The sequence below is a fragment of the Hyla sarda genome, unplaced genomic scaffold, assembly GCF_029499605.1.
Source record: "Hyla sarda isolate aHylSar1 unplaced genomic scaffold, aHylSar1.hap1 scaffold_849, whole genome shotgun sequence".
NCBI classification, from domain to species: Eukaryota; Metazoa; Chordata; class Amphibia; order Anura; family Hylidae; genus Hyla; species Hyla sarda.
The window spans coordinates 82,233-105,554 of NW_026610876.1; the positions used below are offsets into that span (position 1 = coordinate 82,233).

General features: G+C 46.0%; 10 non-coding genes across 10 annotated transcripts; all 10 read left to right on the forward strand.

Moving 5' to 3' along the window:
• Nucleotides 1-2,006: 2,006 nt before the first annotated feature.
• Nucleotides 2,007-2,197, forward strand: LOC130347693 (U2 spliceosomal RNA). Its single transcript, XR_008885575.1, has one exon. It is a non-coding gene; the product is annotated as a U2 spliceosomal RNA (small nuclear RNA).
• A 2,086-nt stretch (nucleotides 2,198-4,283) lies between these two features.
• On the forward strand, nucleotides 4,284-4,474 carry LOC130347694 (U2 spliceosomal RNA). Its single transcript, XR_008885576.1, has one exon. It is a non-coding gene; the product is annotated as a U2 spliceosomal RNA (small nuclear RNA).
• A 2,088-nt stretch (nucleotides 4,475-6,562) lies between these two features.
• On the forward strand, nucleotides 6,563-6,753 carry LOC130347695 (U2 spliceosomal RNA). Its single transcript, XR_008885577.1, has one exon. It is a non-coding gene; the product is annotated as a U2 spliceosomal RNA (small nuclear RNA).
• Nucleotides 6,754-8,841: 2,088 nt separating this feature from the next.
• On the forward strand, nucleotides 8,842-9,032 carry LOC130347717 (U2 spliceosomal RNA). The gene has a single exon (XR_008885597.1). It is a non-coding gene; the product is annotated as a U2 spliceosomal RNA (small nuclear RNA).
• A 2,100-nt stretch (nucleotides 9,033-11,132) lies between these two features.
• Nucleotides 11,133-11,323, forward strand: LOC130347696 (U2 spliceosomal RNA). Its single transcript, XR_008885578.1, has one exon. It is a non-coding gene; the product is annotated as a U2 spliceosomal RNA (small nuclear RNA).
• Nucleotides 11,324-13,414: 2,091 nt separating this feature from the next.
• Nucleotides 13,415-13,605, forward strand: LOC130347697 (U2 spliceosomal RNA). The gene has a single exon (XR_008885579.1). It is a non-coding gene; the product is annotated as a U2 spliceosomal RNA (small nuclear RNA).
• Nucleotides 13,606-15,687: 2,082 nt separating this feature from the next.
• LOC130347699 (U2 spliceosomal RNA) lies at nucleotides 15,688-15,878 on the forward strand. Its single transcript, XR_008885580.1, has one exon. It is a non-coding gene; the product is annotated as a U2 spliceosomal RNA (small nuclear RNA).
• A 2,097-nt stretch (nucleotides 15,879-17,975) lies between these two features.
• Nucleotides 17,976-18,166, forward strand: LOC130347651 (U2 spliceosomal RNA). Its single transcript, XR_008885543.1, has one exon. It is a non-coding gene; the product is annotated as a U2 spliceosomal RNA (small nuclear RNA).
• Nucleotides 18,167-20,262: 2,096 nt separating this feature from the next.
• On the forward strand, nucleotides 20,263-20,453 carry LOC130347700 (U2 spliceosomal RNA). The gene has a single exon (XR_008885581.1). It is a non-coding gene; the product is annotated as a U2 spliceosomal RNA (small nuclear RNA).
• A 2,094-nt stretch (nucleotides 20,454-22,547) lies between these two features.
• Nucleotides 22,548-22,738, forward strand: LOC130347701 (U2 spliceosomal RNA). Its single transcript, XR_008885582.1, has one exon. It is a non-coding gene; the product is annotated as a U2 spliceosomal RNA (small nuclear RNA).
• The last annotated feature ends 584 nt before the right edge of the window (nucleotides 22,739-23,322 follow it).

Consider the following 23,322-nt stretch of genomic DNA (forward strand, 5'->3'; position numbering starts at 1 on the left):
TGCTGCTGCTGCTGCTGCTGCAGCCAAAAAACAAAAGGTGGTGCTGCTGCTGCTTCTGCTGCTTCTGCTTGTGTCTGGCCGCTGTTGGAGCGTCCAGGCACAGGACTTCTGCTGCTGCTGACTAAATGGCCTCCTTAATTGGATCATTTGAGTAGCCAGCACACCTGTGCAGGTAGGGCATGACATGATAGGCAGCTGCCTTGATAGCGGGTGGGTGCTGAATGTTCCTAATTGACAAAATAAGATTAATGCTTATGAAGAAATATAAAATCTCATCCCTTCCCCAATATCGCGCCACACCCCTACCCCTTAATTCCCTGGTTGAACTTGATGGACATATGTCTTTTTTCGACCGTACTAACTATGTAACTATGTAACATAACATGGGGGGGTCTCCTGGCTGTTCACACAGGTGTGTCATTGCTGTACATTGACCATGCATTGCTTCTGTGGTATTGCAAAGGCAAAGACAAATGCTTCCAGCCATCCATTGCACTAATGGATTGGTCATCAGCTGGCTGTCTATGTCCCGCATCAATATAGACCAAAGTACAGAGGGTTAGGCTATGCTATAGTGCACCTACCTGATGCATCAGAAGGTGCGAGGCCCTTGCTAAATTCTGTGCACAGACTTTGAGATCTATGCTTTAGACTGTATCTAAACCTGCTCCAACATGGACTGACATTCTGGCCTACTTTCAGCCGATGCGACTTGTCTGTCGCTGAACAGTCGCTTTTTATGTATTCAGCACCTATGTATAATGTTGTAAAAATGCTCTAGAAGCTAAAGTCGCAGAAATGTCACACATATTTGGCCTGCAACTTTCTGTGCGACAAATTCAGACAGAAAAAATCAGTATAAATCCTTAGAAAATTATCCCCCAGTGTCTCCATCTGCTGGCGGTATTGAATAAGCATTGCTGCACTGATGGGGTATGCATTAGACGAAAAAAAAGAAGAAAAAGAAGAATAATACGCCCAGAAAAGAGGCGAAAAGGAGAAAAACGTAAAAAAACGTGAAAAAAAAGTAAGAGGAAGAGAAGGGAAAAAAAGGTGGAAATGGGTTTAAAAGTGATTTAGGCGGAGAATATATATATATATATATATATATATATATATATATATATATATATACGCGCACACACACACATATATATAAACGTATTCTCCGTTGAGATATTGCAGCCGCTGCTGTGTCCAGGCCCAGGAGCCTTAGCACTGTGCTGTGATGTCACTCAATACCACTGACATCACTAGGTGTAAACAACATCTCTCCTTTGCTGTGTATGTGACTATGGAGCTGTTTGGTGATGTCGTCTATTATGGCCTTCATAGAAGCAACAGGAGATTGTTGCATCCATCTAGAACCCTCAGAACTACAGTGCTATGATGTCACTCACTTCCACAGGCCTTGCAGAGTGTAAACAACAACAACCCAGCTTTGTTGTGTATGTAACCATAGGGATTGTGATGTCACCTAGAACCTTCACAGCAGCGACAGCTTTATGAGGAGCATCAGCACTGCTCTGCCTGAGCAGAACCATCACCGCCATAGGTTGTCAAATAACCCGGATTTAACCCACACAGGTAAGTCCAATGGGGTGCAGGCATGTCCTCTATGCTTACAGCTTCCCGTGGGTGTTGGTTTGATACCGTTTGGGGACAGCCAAGGAGGCATCTGCAGGCAACAAAGGTAGGTGTGTGCTTGTGTGTGTGTTTCCTATGCAGATCCTAAGCCCAGTGTCACATGCAAGTAGGAGGAGTAAGAAGGGTTCCTGGCAAATCCGGGTTATGGATTGCATTTAAAAAGGCCCCGTGGGAGTGCAATGGGCCCCTGTCTTGCTGCTTAGCAATAATGGTATGGGTTTAGGTTCTGCTGTGTGTACTGGTGGTTGACTGCCCCCCAGCCCAGAGTGTGCATGGAAAATTGTCTGGCAGCCTCCCTGACAGCAAGCAGTGATAGTGCCCATGAAGGGGACCTTGTTGGGCCCGCCCCTTTCACGGTTATCGCTTCTCGGCCTTTTGGCTAAGATCAAGTGTAGTATCTGTTCTTATCAGTTTAATATCTGATACGTCCCCTATCTGGGGACCATATATTAAATGGATTTTTGAGAACGGGGGCCGATTTCGAAGCTTGCTTCCGTCGCCCTATGCATTGACCCGATATGGCAGTATCTTCGGGTACAGTGCACCACCCCCTTACAGGGTTAAAAAGAAAGATTCCTACTTTCATTGCTACCTGCTTGCTGGCTAGCCAGCTAGCCAGCCCTGTGGGCCTTGCTGCTGCTGCTGCTGCTGCTGCTGCAGCCAAAAAACAAAAGGTGGTGCTGCTGCTGCTTCTGCTGCTTCTGCTTGTGTCTGGCCGCTGTTGGAGCGTCCAGGCACAGGACTTCTGCTGCTGCTGACTAAATGGCCTCCTTAATTGGATCATTTGAGTAGCCAGCACACCTGTGCAGGTAGGGCATGACATGATAGGCAGCTGCCTTGATAGCGGGTGGGTGCTGAATGTTCCTAATTGACAAAATAAGATTAATGCTTATGAAGAAATATAAAATCTCATCCCTTCCCCAATATCGCGCCACACCCCTACCCCTTAATTCCCTGGTTGAACTTGATGGACATATGTCTTTTTTCGACCGTACTAACTATGTAACTATGTAACATAACATGGGGGGGTCTCCTGGCTGTTCACACAGGTGTGTCATTGCTGTACATTGACCATGCATTGCTTCTGTGGTATTGCAAAGGCAAAGACAAATGCTTCCAGCCATCCATTGCACTAATGGATTGGTCATCAGCTGGCTGTCTATGTCCCGCATCAATATAGACCAAAGTACAGAGGGTTAGGCTATGCTATAGTGCACCTACCTGATGCATCAGAAGGTGCGAGGCCCTTGCTAAATTCTGTGCACAGACTTTGAGATCTATGCTTTAGACTGTATCTAAACCTGCTCCAACATGGACTGACATTCTGGCCTACTTTCAGCCGATGCGACTTGTCTGTCGCTGAACAGTCGCTTTTTATGTATTCAGCACCTATGTATAATGTTGTAAAAATGCTCTAGAAGCTAAAGTCGCAGAAATGTCACACATATTTGGCCTGCAACTTTCTGTGCGACAAATTCAGACAGGAAAAATCAGTATAAATCCTTAGAAAATTATCCCCCAGTGTCTCCATCTGCTGGCGGTATTGAATAAGCATTGCTGCACTGATGGGGTATGCATTAGACGAAAAAAAAGAAGAAAAAGAAGAATAATACGCCCAGAAAAGAGGCGAAAAGGAGAAAAACGTAAAAAAACGTGAAAAAAAAGTAAGAGGAAGAGAAGGGAAAAAAAGGTGGAAATGGGTTTAAAAGTGATTTCGGCGGAGAAATATATATATATATATATATATATATATATATATATATACGCGCACACACACACATATATATAAACGTATTCTCCGTTGAGATATTGCAGCCGCTGCTGTGTCCAGGCCCAGGAGCCTTAGCACTGTGCTGTGATGTCACTCAATACCACTGACATCACTAGGTGTAAACAACATCTCTCCTTTGCTGTGTATGTGACTATGGAGCTGTTTGGTGATGTCGTCTATTATGGCCTTCATAGAAGCAACAGGAGATTGTTGCATCCATCTAGAACCCTCAGAACTACAGTGCTATGATGTCACTCACTTCCACAGGCCTTGCAGAGTGTAAACAACAACAACCCAGCTTTGTTGTGTATGTAACCATAGGGATTGTGATGTCACCTAGAACCTTCACAGCAGCGACAGCTTTATGAGGAGCATCAGCACTGCTCTGCCTGAGCAGAACCATCACCGCCATAGGTTGTCAAATAACCCGGATTTAACCCACACAGGTAAGTCCAATGGGGTGCAGGCATGTCCTCTATGCTTACAGCTTCCCGTGGGTGTTGGTTTGATACCGTTTGGGGACAGCCAAGGAGGCATCTGCAGGCAACAAAGGTAGGTGTGTGCTTGTGTGTGTGTTTCCTATGCAGATCCTAAGCCCAGTGTCACATGCAAGTAGGAGGAGTAAGAAGGGTTCCTGGCAAATCCGGGTTATGGATTGCATTTAAAAAGGCCCCGTGGGAGTGCAATGGGCCCCTGTCTTGCTGCTTAGCAATAATGGTATGGGTTTAGGTTCTGCTGTGTGTACTGGTGGTTGACTGCCCCCCAGCCCAGAGTGTGCATGGAAAATTGTCTGGCAGCCTCCCTGACAGCAAGCAGTGATAGTGCCCATGAAGGGGACCTTGTTGGGCCCGCCCCTTTCACGGTTATCGCTTCTCGGCCTTTTGGCTAAGATCAAGTGTAGTATCTGTTCTTATCAGTTTAATATCTGATACGTCCCCTATCTGGGGACCATATATTAAATGGATTTTTGAGAACGGGGGCCGATTTCGAAGCTTGCTTCCGTCGCCCTATGCATTGACCCGATATGGCAGTATCTTCGGGTACAGTGCACCACCCCCTTACAGGGTTAAAAAGAAAGATTCCTACTTTCATTGCTACCTGCTTGCTGGCTAGCCAGCTAGCCAGCCCTGTGGGCCTTGCTGCTGCTGCTGCTGCTGCTGCTGCAGCCAAAAAACAAAAGGTGGTGCTGCTGCTGCTTCTGCTGCTTCTGCTTGTGTCTGGCCGCTGTTGGAGCGTCCAGGCACAGGACTTCTGCTGCTGCTGACTAAATGGCCTCCTTAATTGGATCATTTGAGTAGCCAGCACACCTGTGCAGGTAGGGCATGACATGATAGGCAGCTGCCTTGATAGCGGGTGGGTGCTGAATGTTCCTAATTGACAAAATAAGATTAATGCTTATGAAGAAATATAAAATCTCATCCCTTCCCCAATATCGCGCCACACCCCTACCCCTTAATTCCCTGGTTGAACTTGATGGACATATGTCTTTTTTCGACCGTACTAACTATGTAACTATGTAACATAACATGGGGGGGTCTCCTGGCTGTTCACACAGGTGTGTCATTGCTGTACATTGACCATGCATTGCTTCTGTGGTATTGCAAAGGCAAAGACAAATGCTTCCAGCCATCCATTGCACTAATGGATTGGTCATCAGCTGGCTGTCTATGTCCCGCATCAATATAGACCAAAGTACAGAGGGTTAGGCTATGCTATAGTGCACCTACCTGATGCATCAGAAGGTGCGAGGCCCTTGCTAAATTCTGTGCACAGACTTTGAGATCTATGCTTTAGACTGTATCTAAACCTGCTCCAACATGGACTGACATTCTGGCCTACTTTCAGCCGATGCGACTTGTCTGTCGCTGAACAGTCGCTTTTTATGTATTCAGCACCTATGTATAATGTTGTAAAAATGCTCTAGAAGCTAAAGTCGCAGAAATGTCACACATATTTGGCCTGCAACTTTCTGTGCGACAAATTCAGACAGGAAAAATCAGTATAAATCCTTAGAAAATTATCCCCCAGTGTCTCCATCTGCTGGCGGTATTGAATAAGCATTGCTGCACTGATGGGGTATGCATTAGACGAAAAAAAAGAAGAAAAAGAAGAATAATACGCCCAGAAAAGAGGCGAAAAGGAGAAAAACGTAAAAAAACGTGAAAAAAAAGTAAGAGGAAGAGAAGGGAAAAAAAGGTGGAAATGGGTTTAAAAGTGATTTCGGCGGAGAAATATATATATATATATATATATATATATATATATATATATACGCGCACACACACACATATATATAAACGTATTCTCCGTTGAGATATTGCAGCCGCTGCTGTGTCCAGGCCCAGGAGCCTTAGCACTGTGCTGTGATGTCACTCAATACCACTGACATCACTAGGTGTAAACAACATCTCTCCTTTGCTGTGTATGTGACTATGGAGCTGTTTGGTGATGTCGTCTATTATGGCCTTCATAGAAGCAACAGGAGATTGTTGCATCCATCTAGAACCCTCAGAACTACAGTGCTATGATGTCACTCACTTCCACAGGCCTTGCAGAGTGTAAACAACAACAACCCAGCTTTGTTGTGTATGTAACCATAGGGATTGTGATGTCACCTAGAACCTTCACAGCAGCGACAGCTTTATGAGGAGCATCAGCACTGCTCTGCCTGAGCAGAACCATCACCGCCATAGGTTGTCAAATAACCCGGATTTAACCCACACAGGTAAGTCCAATGGGGTGCAGGCATGTCCTCTATGCTTACAGCTTCCCGTGGGTGTTGGTTTGATACCGTTTGGGGACAGCCAAGGAGGCATCTGCAGGCAACAAAGGTAGGTGTGTGCTTGTGTGTGTGTTTCCTATGCAGATCCTAAGCCCAGTGTCACATGCAAGTAGGAGGAGTAAGAAGGGTTCCTGGCAAATCCGGGTTATGGATTGCATTTAAAAAGGCCCCGTGGGAGTGCAATGGGCCCCTGTCTTGCTGCTTAGCAATAATGGTATGGGTTTAGGTTCTGCTGTGTGTACTGGTGGTTGACTGCCCCCCAGCCCAGAGTGTGCATGGAAAATTGTCTGGCAGCCTCCCTGACAGCAAGCAGTGATAGTGCCCATGAAGGGGACCTTGTTGGGCCCGCCCCTTTCACGGTTATCGCTTCTCGGCCTTTTGGCTAAGATCAAGTGTAGTATCTGTTCTTATCAGTTTAATATCTGATACGTCCCCTATCTGGGGACCATATATTAAATGGATTTTTGAGAACGGGGGCCGATTTCGAAGCTTGCTTCCGTCGCCCTATGCATTGACCCGATATGGCAGTATCTTCGGGTACAGTGCACCACCCCCTTACAGGGTTAAAAAGAAAGATTCCTACTTTCATTGCTACCTGCTTGCTGGCTAGCCAGCTAGCCAGCCCTGTGGGCCTTGCTGCTGCTGCTGCTGCTGCTGCTGCAGCCAAAAAACAAAAGGTGGTGCTGCTGCTGCTTCTGCTGCTTCTGCTTGTGTCTGGCCGCTGTTGGAGCGTCCAGGCACAGGACTTCTGCTGCTGCTGACTAAATGGCCTCCTTAATTGGATCATTTGAGTAGCCAGCACACCTGTGCAGGTAGGGCATGACATGATAGGCAGCTGCCTTGATAGCGGGTGGGTGCTGAATGTTCCTAATTGACAAAATAAGATTAATGCTTATGAAGAAATATAAAATCTCATCCCTTCCCCAATATCGCGCCACACCCCTACCCCTTAATTCCCTGGTTGAACTTGATGGACATATGTCTTTTTTCGACCGTACTAACTATGTAACTATGTAACATAACATGGGGGGGTCTCCTGGCTGTTCACACAGGTGTGTCATTGCTGTACATTGACCATGCATTGCTTCTGTGGTATTGCAAAGGCAAAGACAAATGCTTCCAGCCATCCATTGCACTAATGGATTGGTCATCAGCTGGCTGTCTATGTCCCGCATCAATATAGACCAAAGTACAGAGGGTTAGGCTATGCTATAGTGCACCTACCTGATGCATCAGAAGGTGCGAGGCCCTTGCTAAATTCTGTGCACAGACTTTGAGATCTATGCTTTAGACTGTATCTAAACCTGCTCCAACATGGACTGACATTCTGGCCTACTTTCAGCCGATGCGACTTGTCTGTCGCTGAACAGTCGCTTTTTATGTATTCAGCACCTATGTATAATGTTGTAAAAATGCTCTAGAAGCTAAAGTCGCAGAAATGTCACACATATTTGGCCTGCAACTTTCTGTGCGACAAATTCAGACAGGAAAAATCAGTATAAATCCTTAGAAAATTATCCCCCAGTGTCTCCATCTGCTGGCGGTATTGAATAAGCATTGCTGCACTGATGGGGTATGCATTAGACGAAAAAAAAGAAGAAAAAGAAGAATAATACGCCCAGAAAAGAGGCGAAAAGGAGAAAAACGTAAAAAAACGTGAAAAAAAAGTAAGAGGAAGAGAAGGGAAAAAAAGGTGGAAATGGGTTTAAAAGTGATTTCGGCGGAGAAATATATATATATATATATATATATATATATATATATATATACGCGCACACACACACATATATATAAACGTATTCTCCGTTGAGATATTGCAGCCGCTGCTGTGTCCAGGCCCAGGAGCCTTAGCACTGTGCTGTGATGTCACTCAATACCACTGACATCACTAGGTGTAAACAACATCTCTCCTTTGCTGTGTATGTGACTATGGAGCTGTTTGGTGATGTCGTCTATTATGGCCTTCATAGAAGCAACAGGAGATTGTTGCATCCATCTAGAACCCTCAGAACTACAGTGCTATGATGTCACTCACTTCCACAGGCCTTGCAGAGTGTAAACAACAACAACCCAGCTTTGTTGTGTATGTAACCATAGGGATTGTGATGTCACCTAGAACCTTCACAGCAGCGACAGCTTTATGAGGAGCATCAGCACTGCTCTGCCTGAGCAGAACCATCACCGCCATAGGTTGTCAAATAACCCGGATTTAACCCACACAGGTAAGTCCAATGGGGTGCAGGCATGTCCTCTATGCTTACAGCTTCCCGTGGGTGTTGGTTTGATACCGTTTGGGGACAGCCAAGGAGGCATCTGCAGGCAACAAAGGTAGGTGTGTGCTTGTGTGTGTGTTTCCTATGCAGATCCTAAGCCCAGTGTCACATGCAAGTAGGAGGAGTAAGAAGGGTTCCTGGCAAATCCGGGTTATGGATTGCATTTAAAAAGGCCCCGTGGGAGTGCAATGGGCCCCTGTCTTGCTGCTTAGCAATAATGGTATGGGTTTAGGTTCTGCTGTGTGTACTGGTGGTTGACTGCCCCCCAGCCCAGAGTGTGCATGGAAAATTGTCTGGCAGCCTCCCTGACAGCAAGCAGTGATAGTGCCCATGAAGGGGACCTTGTTGGGCCCGCCCCTTTCACGGTTATCGCTTCTCGGCCTTTTGGCTAAGATCAAGTGTAGTATCTGTTCTTATCAGTTTAATATCTGATACGTCCCCTATCTGGGGACCATATATTAATTGGATTTTTGAGAACGGGGGCCGATTTCGAAGCTTGCTTCCGTCGCCCTATGCATTGACCCGATATGGCAGTATCTTCGGGTACAGTGCACCACCCCCTTACAGGGTTAAAAAGAAAGATTCCTACTTTCATTGCTACCTGCTTGCTGGCTAGCCAGCTAGCCAGCCCTGTGGGCCTTGCTGCTGCTGCTGCTGCTGCTGCAGCCAAAAAACAAAAGGTGGTGCTGCTGCTGCTTCTGCTGCTTCTGCTTGTGTCTGGCCGCTGTTGGAGCGTCCAGGCACAGGACTTCTGCTGCTGCTGACTAAATGGCCTCCTTAATTGGATCATTTGAGTAGCCAGCACACCTGTGCAGGTAGGGCATGACATGATAGGCAGCTGCCTTGATAGCGGGTGGGTGCTGAATGTTCCTAATTGACAAAATAAGATTAATGCTTATGAAGAAATATAAAATCTCATCCCTTCCCCAATATCGCGCCACACCCCTACCCCTTAATTCCCTGGTTGAACTTGATGGACATATGTCTTTTTTCGACCGTACTAACTATGTAACTATGTAACATAACATGGGGGGGTCTCCTGGCTGTTCACACAGGTGTGTCATTGCTGTACATTGACCATGCATTGCTTCTGTGGTATTGCAAAGGCAAAGACAAATGCTTCCAGCCATCCATTGCACTAATGGATTGGTCATCAGCTGGCTGTCTATGTCCCGCATCAATATAGACCAAAGTACAGAGGGTTAGGCTATGCTATAGTGCACCTACCTGATGCATCAGAAGGTGCGAGGCCCTTGCTAAATTCTGTGCACAGACTTTGAGATCTATGCTTTAGACTGTATCTAAACCTGCTCCAACATGGACTGACATTCTGGCCTACTTTCAGCCGATGCGACTTGTCTGTCGCTGAACAGTCGCTTTTTATGTATTCAGCACCTATGTATAATGTTGTAAAAATGCTCTAGAAGCTAAAGTCGCAGAAATGTCACACATATTTGGCCTGCAACTTTCTGTGCGACAAATTCAGACAGGAAAAATCAGTATAAATCCTTAGAAAATTATCCCCCAGTGTCTCCATCTGCTGGCGGTATTGAATAAGCATTGCTGCACTGATGGGGTATGCATTAGACGAAAAAAAAGAAGAAAAAGAAGAATAATACGCCCAGAAAAGAGGCGAAAAGGAGAAAAACGTAAAAAAACGTGAAAAAAAAGTAAGAGGAAGAGAAGGGAAAAAAAGGTGGAAATGGGTTTAAAAGTGATTTCGGCGGAGAATATATATATATATATATATATATATATATATATATATATATATATATATATATATACGCGCACACACACACATATATATAAACGTATTCTCCGTTGAGATATTGCAGCCGCTGCTGTGTCCAGGCCCAGGAGCCTTAGCACTGTGCTGTGATGTCACTCAATACCACTGACATCACTAGGTGTAAACAACATCTCTCCTTTGCTGTGTATGTGACTATGGAGCTGTTTGGTGATGTCGTCTATTATGGCCTTCATAGAAGCAACAGGAGATTGTTGCATCCATCTAGAACCCTCAGAACTACAGTGCTATGATGTCACTCACTTCCACAGGCCTTGCAGAGTGTAAACAACAACAACCCAGCTTTGTTGTGTATGTAACCATAGGGATTGTGATGTCACCTAGAACCTTCACAGCAGCGACAGCTTTATGAGGAGCATCAGCACTGCTCTGCCTGAGCAGAACCATCACCGCCATAGGTTGTCAAATAACCCGGATTTAACCCACACAGGTAAGTCCAATGGGGTGCAGGCATGTCCTCTATGCTTACAGCTTCCCGTGGGTGTTGGTTTGATACCGTTTGGGGACAGCCAAGGAGGCATCTGCAGGCAACAAAGGTAGGTGTGTGCTTGTGTGTGTGTTTCCTATGCAGATCCTAAGCCCAGTGTCACATGCAAGTAGGAGGAGTAAGAAGGGTTCCTGGCAAATCCGGGTTATGGATTGCATTTAAAAAGGCCCCGTGGGAGTGCAATGGGCCCCTGTCTTGCTGCTTAGCAATAATGGTATGGGTTTAGGTTCTGCTGTGTGTACTGGTGGTTGACTGCCCCCCAGCCCAGAGTGTGCATGGAAAATTGTCTGGCAGCCTCCCTGACAGCAAGCAGTGATAGTGCCCATGAAGGGGACCTTGTTGGGCCCGCCCCTTTCACGGTTATCGCTTCTCGGCCTTTTGGCTAAGATCAAGTGTAGTATCTGTTCTTATCAGTTTAATATCTGATACGTCCCCTATCTGGGGACCATATATTAAATGGATTTTTGAGAACGGGGGCCGATTTCGAAGCTTGCTTCCGTCGCCCTATGCATTGACCCGATATGGCAGTATCTTCGGGTACAGTGCACCACCCCCTTACAGGGTTAAAAAGAAAGATTCCTACTTTCATTGCTACCTGCTTGCTGGCTAGCCAGCTAGCCAGCCCTGTGGGCCTTGCTGCTGCTGCTGCTGCTGCTGCAGCCAAAAAACAAAAGGTGGTGCTGCTGCTGCTTCTGCTGCTTCTGCTTGTGTCTGGCCGCTGTTGGAGCGTCCAGGCACAGGACTTCTGCTGCTGCTGACTAAATGGCCTCCTTAATTGGATCATTTGAGTAGCCAGCACACCTGTGCAGGTAGGGCATGACATGATAGGCAGCTGCCTTGATAGCGGGTGGGTGCTGAATGTTCCTAATTGACAAAATAAGATTAATGCTTATGAAGAAATATAAAATCTCATCCCTTCCCCAATATCGCGCCACACCCCTACCCCTTAATTCCCTGGTTGAACTTGATGGACATATGTCTTTTTTCGACCGTACTAACTATGTAACTATGTAACATAACATGGGGGGGTCTCCTGGCTGTTCACACAGGTGTGTCATTGCTGTACATTGACCATGCATTGCTTCTGTGGTATTGCAAAGGCAAAGACAAATGCTTCCAGCCATCCATTGCACTAATGGATTGGTCATCAGCTGGCTGTCTATGTCCCGCATCAATATAGACCAAAGTACAGAGGGTTAGGCTATGCTATAGTGCACCTACCTGATGCATCAGAAGGTGCGAGGCCCTTGCTAAATTCTGTGCACAGACTTTGAGATCTATGCTTTAGACTGTATCTAAACCTGCTCCAACATGGACTGACATTCTGGCCTACTTTCAGCCGATGCGACTTGTCTGTCGCTGAACAGTCGCTTTTTATGTATTCAGCACCTATGTATAATGTTGTAAAAATGCTCTAGAAGCTAAAGTCGCAGAAATGTCACACATATTTGGCCTGCAACTTTCTGTGCGACAAATTCAGACAGGAAAAATCAGTATAAATCCTTAGAAAATTATCCCCCAGTGTCTCCATCTGCTGGCGGTATTGAATAAGCATTGCTGCACTGATGGGGTATGCATTAGACGAAAAAAAAGAAGAAAAAGAAGAATAATACGCCCAGAAAAGAGGCGAAAAGGAGAAAAACGTAAAAAAACGTGAAAAAAAAGTAAGAGGAAGAGAAGGGAAAAAAAGGTGGAAATGGGTTTAAAAGTGATTTCGGCGGAGAAATATATATATATATATATATATATATATATATATATATATATATATACGCGCACACACACACATATATATAAACGTATTCTCCGTTGAGATATTGCAGCCGCTGCTGTGTCCAGGCCCAGGAGCCTTAGCACTGTGCTGTGATGTCACTCAATACCACTGACATCACTAGGTGTAAACAACATCTCTCCTTTGCTGTGTATGTGACTATGGAGCTGTTTGGTGATGTTGTCTATTATGGCCTTCATAGAAGCAACAGGAGATTGTTGCATCCATCTAGAACCCTCAGAACTACAGTGCTATGATGTCACTCACTTCCACAGGCCTTGCAGAGTGTAAACAACAACAACCCAGCTTTGTTGTGTATGTAACCATAGGGATTGTGATGTCACCTAGAACCTTCACAGCAGCGACAGCTTTATGAGGAGCATCAGCACTGCTCTGCCTGAGCAGAACCATCACCGCCATAGGTTGTCAAATAACCCGGATTTAACCCACACAGGTAAGTCCAATGGGGTGCAGGCATGTCCTCTATGCTTACAGCTTCCCGTGGGTGTTGGTTTGATACCGTTTGGGGACAGCCAAGGAGGCATCTGCAGGCAACAAAGGTAGGTGTGTGCTTGTGTGTGTGTTTCCTATGCAGATCCTAAGCCCAGTGTCACATGCAAGTAGGAGGAGTAAGAAGGGTTCCTGGCAAATCCGGGTTATGGATTGCATTTAAAAAGGCCCCGTGGGAGTGCAATGGGCCCCTGTCTTGCTGCTTAGCAATAATGGTATGGGTTTAGGTTCTGCTGTGTGTACTGGTGGTTGACTGCCCCCCAGCCCAGAGTGTGCATGGAAAATTGTCTGGCAGCCTCCCTGACAGCAAGCAGTGATAGTGCCCATGAAGGGGACCTTGTTGGGCCCGCCCCTTTCACGGTTATCGCTTCTCGGCCTTTTGGCTAAGATCAAGTGTAGTATCTGTTCTTATCAGTTTAATATCTGATACGTCCCCTATCTGGGGACCATATATTAAATGGATTTTTGAGAACGGGGGCCGATTTCGAAGCTTGCTTCCGTCGCCCTATGCATTGACCCGATATGGCAGTATCTTCGGGTACAGTGCACCACCCCCTTACAGGGTTAAAAAGAAAGATTCCTACTTTCATTGCTACCTGCTTGCTGGCTAGCCAGCTAGCCAGCCCTGTGGGCCTTGCTGCTGCTGCTGCTGCTGCTGCAGCCAAAAAACAAAAGGTGGTGCTGCTGCTGCTGCTTCTGCTTGTGTCTGGCCGCTGTTGGAGCGTCCAGGCACAGGACTTCTGCTGCTGCTGACTAAATGGCCTCCTTAATTGGATCATTTGAGTAGCCAGCACACCTGTGCAGGTAGGGCATGACATGATAGGCAGCTGCCTTGATAGCGGGTGGGTGCTGAATGTTCCTAATTGACAAAATAAGATTAATGCTTATGAAGAAATATAAAATCTCATCCCTTCCCCAATATCGCGCCACACCCCTACCCCTTAATTCCCTGGTTGAACTTGATGGACATATGTCTTTTTTCGACCGTACTAACTATGTAACTATGTAACATAACATGGGGGGGTCTCCTGGCTGTTCACACAGGTGTGTCATTGCTGTACATTGACCATGCATTGCTTCTGTGGTATTGCAAAGGCAAAGACAAATGCTTCCAGCCATCCATTGCACTAATGGATTGGTCATCAGCTGGCTGTCTATGTCCCGCATCAATATAGACCAAAGTACAGAGGGTTAGGCTATGCTATAGTGCACCTACCTGATGCATCAGAAGGTGCGAGGCCCTTGCTAAATTCTGTGCACAGACTTTGAGATCTATGCTTTAGACTGTATCTAAACCTGCTCCAACATGGACTGACATTCTGGCCTACTTTCAGCCGATGCGACTTGTCTGTCGCTGAACAGTCGCTTTTTATGTATTCAGCACCTATGTATAATGTTGTAAAAATGCTCTAGAAGCTAAAGTCGCAGAAATGTCACACATATTTGGCCTGCAACTTTCTGTGCGACAAATTCAGACAGGAAAAATCAGTATAAATCCTTAGAAAATTATCCCCCAGTGTCTCCATCTGCTGGCGGTATTGAATAAGCATTGCTGCACTGATGGGGTATGCATTAGACGAAAAAAAAGAAGAAAAAGAAGAATAATACGCCCAGAAAAGAGGCGAAAAGGAGAAAAACGTAAAAAAACGTGAAAAAAAAGTAAGAGGAAGAGAAGGGAAAAAAAAGGTGGAAATGGGTTTAAAAGTGATTTCGGCGGAGAAATATATATATATATATATATATATATATATATATATATATATACGCGCACACACACACATATATATAAACGTATTCTCCGTTGAGATATTGCAGCCGCTGCTGTGTCCAGGCCCAGGAGCCTTAGCACTGTGCTGTGATGTCACTCAATACCACTGACATCACTAGGTGTAAACAACATCTCTCCTTTGCTGTGTATGTGACTATGGAGCTGTTTGGTGATGTCGTCTATTATGGCCTTCATAGAAGCAACAGGAGATTGTTGCATCCATCTAGAACCCTCAGAACTACAGTGCTATGATGTCACTCACTTCCACAGGCCTTGCAGAGTGTAAACAACAACAACCCAGCTTTGTTGTGTATGTAACCATAGGGATTGTGATGTCACCTAGAACCTTCACAGCAGCGACAGCTTTATGAGGAGCATCAGCACTGCTCTGCCTGAGCAGAACCATCACCGCCATAGGTTGTCAAATAACCCGGATTTAACCCACACAGGTAAGTCCAATGGGGTGCAGGCATGTCCTCTATGCTTACAGCTTCCCGTGGGTGTTGGTTTGATACCGTTTGGGGACAGCCAAGGAGGCATCTGCAGGCAACAAAGGTAGGTGTGTGCTTGTGTGTGTGTTTCCTATGCAGATCCTAAGCCCAGTGTCACATGCAAGTAGGAGGAGTAAGAAGGGTTCCTGGCAAATCCGGGTTATGGATTGCATTTAAAAAGGCCCCGTGGGAGTGCAATGGGCCCCTGTCTTGCTGCTTAGCAATAATGGTATGGGTTTAGGTTCTGCTGTGTGTACTGGTGGTTGACTGCCCCCCAGCCCAGAGTGTGCATGGAAAATTGTCTGGCAGCCTCCCTGACAGCAAGCAGTGATAGTGCCCATGAAGGGGACCTTGTTGGGCCCGCCCCTTTCACGGTTATCGCTTCTCGGCCTTTTGGCTAAGATCAAGTGTAGTATCTGTTCTTATCAGTTTAATATCTGATACGTCCCCTATCTGGGGACCATATATTAAATGGATTTTTGAGAACGGGGGCCGATTTCGAAGCTTGCTTCCGTCGCCCTATGCATTGACCCGATATGGCAGTATCTTCGGGTACAGTGCACCACCCCCTTACAGGGTTAAAAAGAAAGATTCCTACTTTCATTGCTACCTGCTTGCTGGCTAGCCAGCTAGCCAGCCCTGTGGGCCTTGCTGCTGCTGCTGCTGCTGCTGCAGCCAAAAAACAAAAGGTGGTGCTGCTGCTGCTTCTGCTGCTTCTGCTTGTGTCTGGCCGCTGTTGGAGCGTCCAGGCACAGGACTTCTGCTGCTGCTGACTAAATGGCCTCCTTAATTGGATCATTTGAGTAGCCAGCACACCTGTGCAGGTAGGGCATGACATGATAGGCAGCTGCCTTGATAGCGGGTGGGTGCTGAATGTTCCTAATTGACAAAATAAGATTAATGCTTATGAAGAAATATAAAATCTCATCCCTTCCCCAATATCGCGCCACACCCCTACCCCTTAATTCCCTGGTTGAACTTGATGGACATATGTCTTTTTTCGACCGTACTAACTATGTAACTATGTAACATAACATGGGGGGGTCTCCTGGCTGTTCACACAGGTGTGTCATTGCTGTACATTGACCATGCATTGCTTCTGTGGTATTGCAAAGGCAAAGACAAATGCTTCCAGCCATCCATTGCACTAATGGATTGGTCATCAGCTGGCTGTCTATGTCCCGCATCAATATAGACCAAAGTACAGAGGGTTAGGCTATGCTATAGTGCACCTACCTGATGCATCAGAAGGTGCGAGGCCCTTGCTAAATTCTGTGCACAGACTTTGAGATCTATGCTTTAGACTGTATCTAAACCTGCTCCAACATGGACTGACATTCTGGCCTACTTTCAGCCGATGCGACTTGTCTGTCGCTGAACAGTCGCTTTTTATGTATTCAGCACCTATGTATAATGTTGTAAAAATGCTCTAGAAGCTAAAGTCGCAGAAATGTCACACATATTTGGCCTGCAACTTTCTGTGCGACAAATTCAGACAGGAAAAATCAGTATAAATCCTTAGAAAATTATCCCCCAGTGTCTCCATCTGCTGGCGGTATTGAATAAGCATTGCTGCACTGATGGGGTATGCATTAGACGAAAAAAAAGAAGAAAAAGAAGAATAATACGCCCAGAAAAGAGGCGAAAAGGAGAAAAACGTAAAAAAACGTGAAAAAAAAGTAAGAGGAAGAGAAGGGAAAAAAAGGTGGAAATGGGTTTAAAAGTGATTTCGGCGGAGAAATATATATATATATATATATATATATATATATATATATATATATATATATATACGCGCACACACACACATATATATAAACGTATTCTCCGTTGAGATATTGCAGCCGCTGCTGTGTCCAGGCCCAGGAGCCTTAGCACTGTGCTGTGATGTCACTCAATACCACTGACATCACTAGGTGTAAACAACATCTCTCCTTTGCTGTGTATGTGACTATGGAGCTGTTTGGTGATGTCGTCTATTATGGCCTTCATAGAAGCAACAGGAGATTGTTGCATCCATCTAGAACCCTCAGAACTACAGTGCTATGATGTCACTCACTTCCACAGGCCTTGCAGAGTGTAAACAACAACAACCCAGCTTTGTTGTGTATGTAACCATAGGGATTGTGATGTCACCTAGAACCTTCACAGCAGCGACAGCTTTATGAGGAGCATCAGCACTGCTCTGCCTGAGCAGAACCATCACCGCCATAGGTTGTCAAATAACCCGGATTTAACCCACACAAGTAAGTCCAATGGGGTGCAGGCATGTCCTCTATGCTTACAGCTTCCCGTGGGTGTTGGTTTGATACCGTTTGGGGACAGCCAAGGAGGCATCTGCAGGCAACAAAGGTAGGTGTGTGCTTGTGTGTGTGTTTCCTATGCAGATCCTAAGCCCAGTGTCACATGCAAGTAGGAGGAGTAAGAAGGGTTCCTGGCAAATCCGGGTTATGGATTGCATTTAAAAAGGCCCCGTGGGAGTGCAATGGGCCCCTGTCTTGCTGCTTAGCAATAATGGTATGGGTTTAGGTTCTGCTGTGTGTACTGGTGGTTGACTGCCCCCCAGCCCAGAGTGTGCATGGAAAATTGTCTGGCAGCCTCCCTGACAGCAAGCAGTGATAGTGCCCATGAAGGGGACCTTGTTGGGCCCGCCCCTTTCACGGTTATCGCTTCTCGGCCTTTTGGCTAAGATCAAGTGTAGTATCTGTTTTTATCAGTTTAATATCTGATACGTCCCCTATCTGGGGACCATATATTAAATGGATTTTTGAGAACGGGGGCCGATTTCGAAGCTTGCTTCCGTCGCCCTATGCATTGACCCGATATGGCAGTATCTTCGGGTACAGTGCACCACCCCCTTACAGGGTTAAAAAGAAAGATTCCTACTTTCATTGCTACCTGCTTGCTGGCTAGCCAGCTAGCCAGCCCTGTGGGCCTTGCTGCTGCTGCTGCTGCTGCTGCTGCAGCCAAAAAACAAAAGGTGGTGCTGCTGCTGCTTCTGCTGCTTCTGCTTGTGTCTGGCCGCTGTTGGAGCGTCCAGGCACAGGACTTCTGCTGCTGCTGACTAAATGGCCTCCTTAATTGGATCATTTGAGTAGCCAGCACACCTGTGCAGGTAGGGCATGACATGATAGGCAGCTGCCTTGATAGCGGGTGGGTGCTGAATGTTCCTAATTGACAAAATAAGATTAATGCTTATGAAGAAATATAAAATCTCATCCCTTCCCCAATATCGCGCCACACCCCTACCCCTTAATTCCCTGGTTGAACTTGATGGACATATGTCTTTTTTCGACCGTACTAACTATGTAACTATGTAACATAACATGGGGGGGTCTCCTGGCTGTTCACACAGGTGTGTCATTGCTGTACATTGACCATGCATTGCTTCTGTGGTATTGCAAAGGCAAAGACAAATGCTTCCAGCCATCCATTGCACTAATGGATTGGTCATCAGCTGGCTGTCTATGTCCCGCATCAATATAGACCAAAGTACAGAGGGTTAGGCTATGCTATAGTGCACCTACCTGATGCATCAGAAGGTGCGAGGCCCTTGCTAAATTCTGTGCACAGACTTTGAGATCTATGCTTTAGACTGTATCTAAACCTGCTCCAACATGGACTGACATTCTGGCCTACTTTCAGCCGATGCGACTTGTCTGTCGCTGAACAGTCGCTTTTTATGTATTCAGCACCTATGTATAATGTTGTAAAAATGCTCTAGAAGCTAAAGTCGCAGAAATGTCACACATATTTGGCCTGCAACTTTCTGTGCGACAAATTCAGACAGGAAAAATCAGTATAAATCCTTAGAAAATTATCCCCCAGTGTCTCCATCTGCTGGCGGTATTGAATAAGCATTGCTGCACTGATGGGGTATGCATTAGACGAAAAAAAAGAAGAAAAAGAAGAATAATACGCCCAGAAAAGAGGCGAAAAGGAGAAAAACGTAAAAAAACGTGAAAAAAAAGTAAGAGGAAGAGAAGGGAAAAAAAGGTGGAAATGGGTTTAAAAGTGATTTCGGCGGAGATATATATATATATATATATATATATATATATATATATATATATATATATACGCGCACACACACACATATATATAAACGTATTCTCCGTTGAGATATTGCAGCCGCTGCTGTGTCCAGGCCCAGGAGCCTTAGCACTGTGCTGTGATGTCACTCAATACCACTGACATCACTAGGTGTAAACAACATCTCTCCTTTGCTGTGTATGTGACTATGGAGCTGTTTGGTGATGTCGTCTATTATGGCCTTCATAGAAGCAACAGGAGATTGTTGCATCCATCTAGAACCCTCAGAACTACAGTGCTATGATGTCACTCACTTCCACAGGCCTTGCAGAGTGTAAACAACAACAACCCAGCTTTGTTGTGTATGTAACCATAGGGATTGTGATGTCACCTAGAACCTTCACAGCAGCGACAGCTTTATGAGGAGCATCAGCACTGCTCTGCCTGAGCAGAACCATCACCGCCATAGGTTGTCAAATAACCCGGATTTAACCCACACAGGTAAGTCCAATGGGGTGCAGGCATGTCCTCTATGCTTACAGCTTCCCGTGGGTGTTGGTTTGATACCGTTTGGGGACAGCCAAGGAGGCATCTGCAGGCAACAAAGGTAGGTGTGTGCTTGTGTGTGTGTTTCCTATGCAGATCCTAAGCCCAGTGTCACATGCAAGTAGGAGGAGTAAGAAGGGTTCCTGGCAAATCCGGGTTATGGATTGCATTTAAAAAGGCCCCGTGGGAGTGCAATGGGCCCCTGTCTTGCTGCTTAGCAATAATGGTATGGGTTTAGGTTCTGCTGTGTGTACTGGTGGTTGACTGCCCCCCAGCCCAGAGTGTGCATGGAAAATTGTCTGGCAGCCTCCCTGACAGCAAGCAGTGATAGTGCCCATGAAGGGGACCTTGTTGGGCCCGCCCCTTTCACGGTTATCGCTTCTCGGCCTTTTGGCTAAGATCAAGTGTAGTATCTGTTCTTATCAGTTTAATATCTGATACGTCCCCTATCTGGGGACCATATATTAAATGGATTTTTGAGAACGGGGGCCGATTTCGAAGCTTGCTTCCGTCGCCCTATGCATTGACCCGATATGGCAGTATCTTCGGGTACAGTGCACCACCCCCTTACAGGGTTAAAAAGAAAGATTCCTACTTTCATTGCTACCTGCTTGCTGGCTAGCCAGCTAGCCAGCCCTGTGGGCCTTGCTGCTGCTGCTGCTGCTGCTGCTGCAGCCAAAAAACAAAAGGTGGTGCTGCTGCTGCTTCTGCTGCTTCTGCTTGTGTCTGGCCGCTGTTGGAGCGTCCAGGCACAGGACTTCTGCTGCTGCTGACTAAATGGCCTCCTTAATTGGATCATTTGAGTAGCCAGCACACCTGTGCAGGTAGGGCATGACATGATAGGCAGCTGCCTTGATAGCGGGTGGGTGCTGAATGTTCCTAATTGACAAAATAAGATTAATGCTTATGAAGAAATATAAAATCTCATCCCTTCCCCAATATCGCGCCACACCCCTACCCCTTAATTCCCTGGTTGAACTTGATGGACATATGTCTTTTTTCGACCGTACTAACTATGTAACTATGTAACATAACATGGGGGGGTCTCCTGGCTGTTCACACAGGTGTGTCATTGCTGTACATTGACCATGCATTGCTTCTGTGGTATTGCAAAGGCAAAGACAAATGCTTCCAGCCATCCATTGCACTAATGGATTGGTCATCAGCTGGCTGTCTATGTCCCGCATCAATATAGACCAAAGTACAGAGGGTTAGGCTATGCTATAGTGCACCTACCTGATGCATCAGAAGGTGCGAGGCCCTTGCTAAATTCTGTGCACAGACTTTGAGATCTATGCTTTAGACTGTATCTAAACCTGCTCCAACATGGACTGACATTCTGGCCTACTTTCAGCCGATGCGACTTGTCTGTCGCTGAACAGTCGCTTTTTATGTATTCAGCACCTATGTATAATGTTGTAAAAATGCTCTAGAAGCTAAAGTCGCAGAAATGTCACACATATTTGGCCTGCAACTTTCTGTGCGACAAATTCAGACAGGAAAAATCAGTATAAATCCTTAGAAAATTATCCCCCAGTGTCTCCATCTGCTGGCGGTATTGAATAAGCATTGCTGCACTGATGGGGTATGCATTAGACGAAAAAAAAGAAGAAAAAGAAGAATAATACGCCCAGAAAAGAGGCGAAAAGGAGAAAAACGTAAAAAAACGTGAAAAAAAAGTAAGAGGAAGAGAAGGGAAAAAAAGGTGGAAATGGGTTTAAAAGTGATTTCGGCGGAGAAATATATATATATATATATATATATATATATATATATATATATATATACGCGCACACACACACATATATATAAACGTATTCTCCGTTGAGATATTGCAGCCGCTGCTGTGTCCAGGCCCAGGAGCCTTAGCACTGTGCTGTGATGTCACTCAATACCACTGACATCACTAGGTGTAAACAACATCTCTCCTTTGCTGTGTATGTGACTATGGAGCTGTTTGGTGATGTCGTCTATTATGGCCTTCATAGAAGCAACAGGAGATTGTTGCATCCATCTAGAACCCTCAGAACTACAGTGCTATGATGTCACTCACTTCCACAGGCCTTGCAGAGTGTAAACAACAACAACCCAGCTTTGTTGTGTATGTAACCATAGGGATTGTGATGTCACCTAGAACCTTCACAGCAGCGACAGCTTTATGAGGAGCATCAGCACTGCTCTGCCTGAGCAGAACCATCACCGCCATAGGTTGTCAAATAACCCGGATTTAACCCACACAGGTAAGTCCAATGGGGTGCAGGCATGTCCTCTATGCTTACAGCTTCCCGTGGGTGTTGGTTTGATACCGTTTGGGGACAGCCAAGGAGGCATCTGCAGGCAACAAAGGTAGGTGTGTGCTTGTGTGTGTGTTTCCTATGCAGATCCTAAGCCCAGTGTCACATGCAAGTAGGAGGAGTAAGAAGGGTTCCTGGCAAATCCGGGTTATGGATTGCATTTAAAAAGGCCCCGTGGGAGTGCAATGGGCCCCTGTCTTGCTGCTTAGCAATAATGGTATGGGTTTAGGTTCTGCTGTGTGTACTGGTGGTTGACTGCCCCCCAGCCCAGAGTGTGCATGGAAAATTGTCTGGCAGCCTCCCTGACAGCAAGCAGTGATAGTGCCCATGAAGGGGACCTTGTTGGGCCCGCCCCTTTCACGGTTATCGCTTCTCGGCCTTTTGGCTAAGATCAAGTGTAGTATCTGTTCTTATCAGTTTAATATCTGATACGTCCCCTATCTGGGGACCATATATTAAATGGATTTTTGAGAACGGGGGCCGATTTCGAAGCTTGCTTCCGTCGCCCTATGCATTGACCCGATATGGCAGTATCTTCGGGTACAGTGCACCACCCCCTTACAGGGTTAAAAAGAAAGATTCCTACTTTCATTGCTACCTGCTTGCTGGCTAGCCAGCTAGCCAGCCCTGTGGGCCTTGCTGCTGCTGCTGCTGCTGCTGCTGCAGCCAAAAAACAAAAGGTGGTGCTGCTGCTGCTTCTGCTGCTTCTGCTTGTGTCTGGCCGCTGTTGGAGCGTCCAGGCACAGGACTTCTGCTGCTGCTGACTAAATGGCCTCCTTAATTGGATCATTTGAGTAGCCAGCACACCTGTGCAGGTAGGGCATGACATGATAGGCAGCTGCCTTGATAGCGGGTGGGTGCTGAATGTTCCTAATTGACAAAATAAGATTAATGCTTATGAAGAAATATAAAATCTCATCCCTTCCCCAATATCGCGCCACACCCCTACCCCTTAATTCCCTGGTTGAACTTGATGGACATATGTCTTTTTTCGACCGTACTAACTATGTAACTATGTAACATAACATGGGGGGGTCTCCTGGCTGTTCACACAGGTGTGTCATTGCTGTACATTGACCATGCATTGCTTCTGTGGTATTGCAAAGGCAAAGACAAATGCTTCCAGCCATCCATTGCACT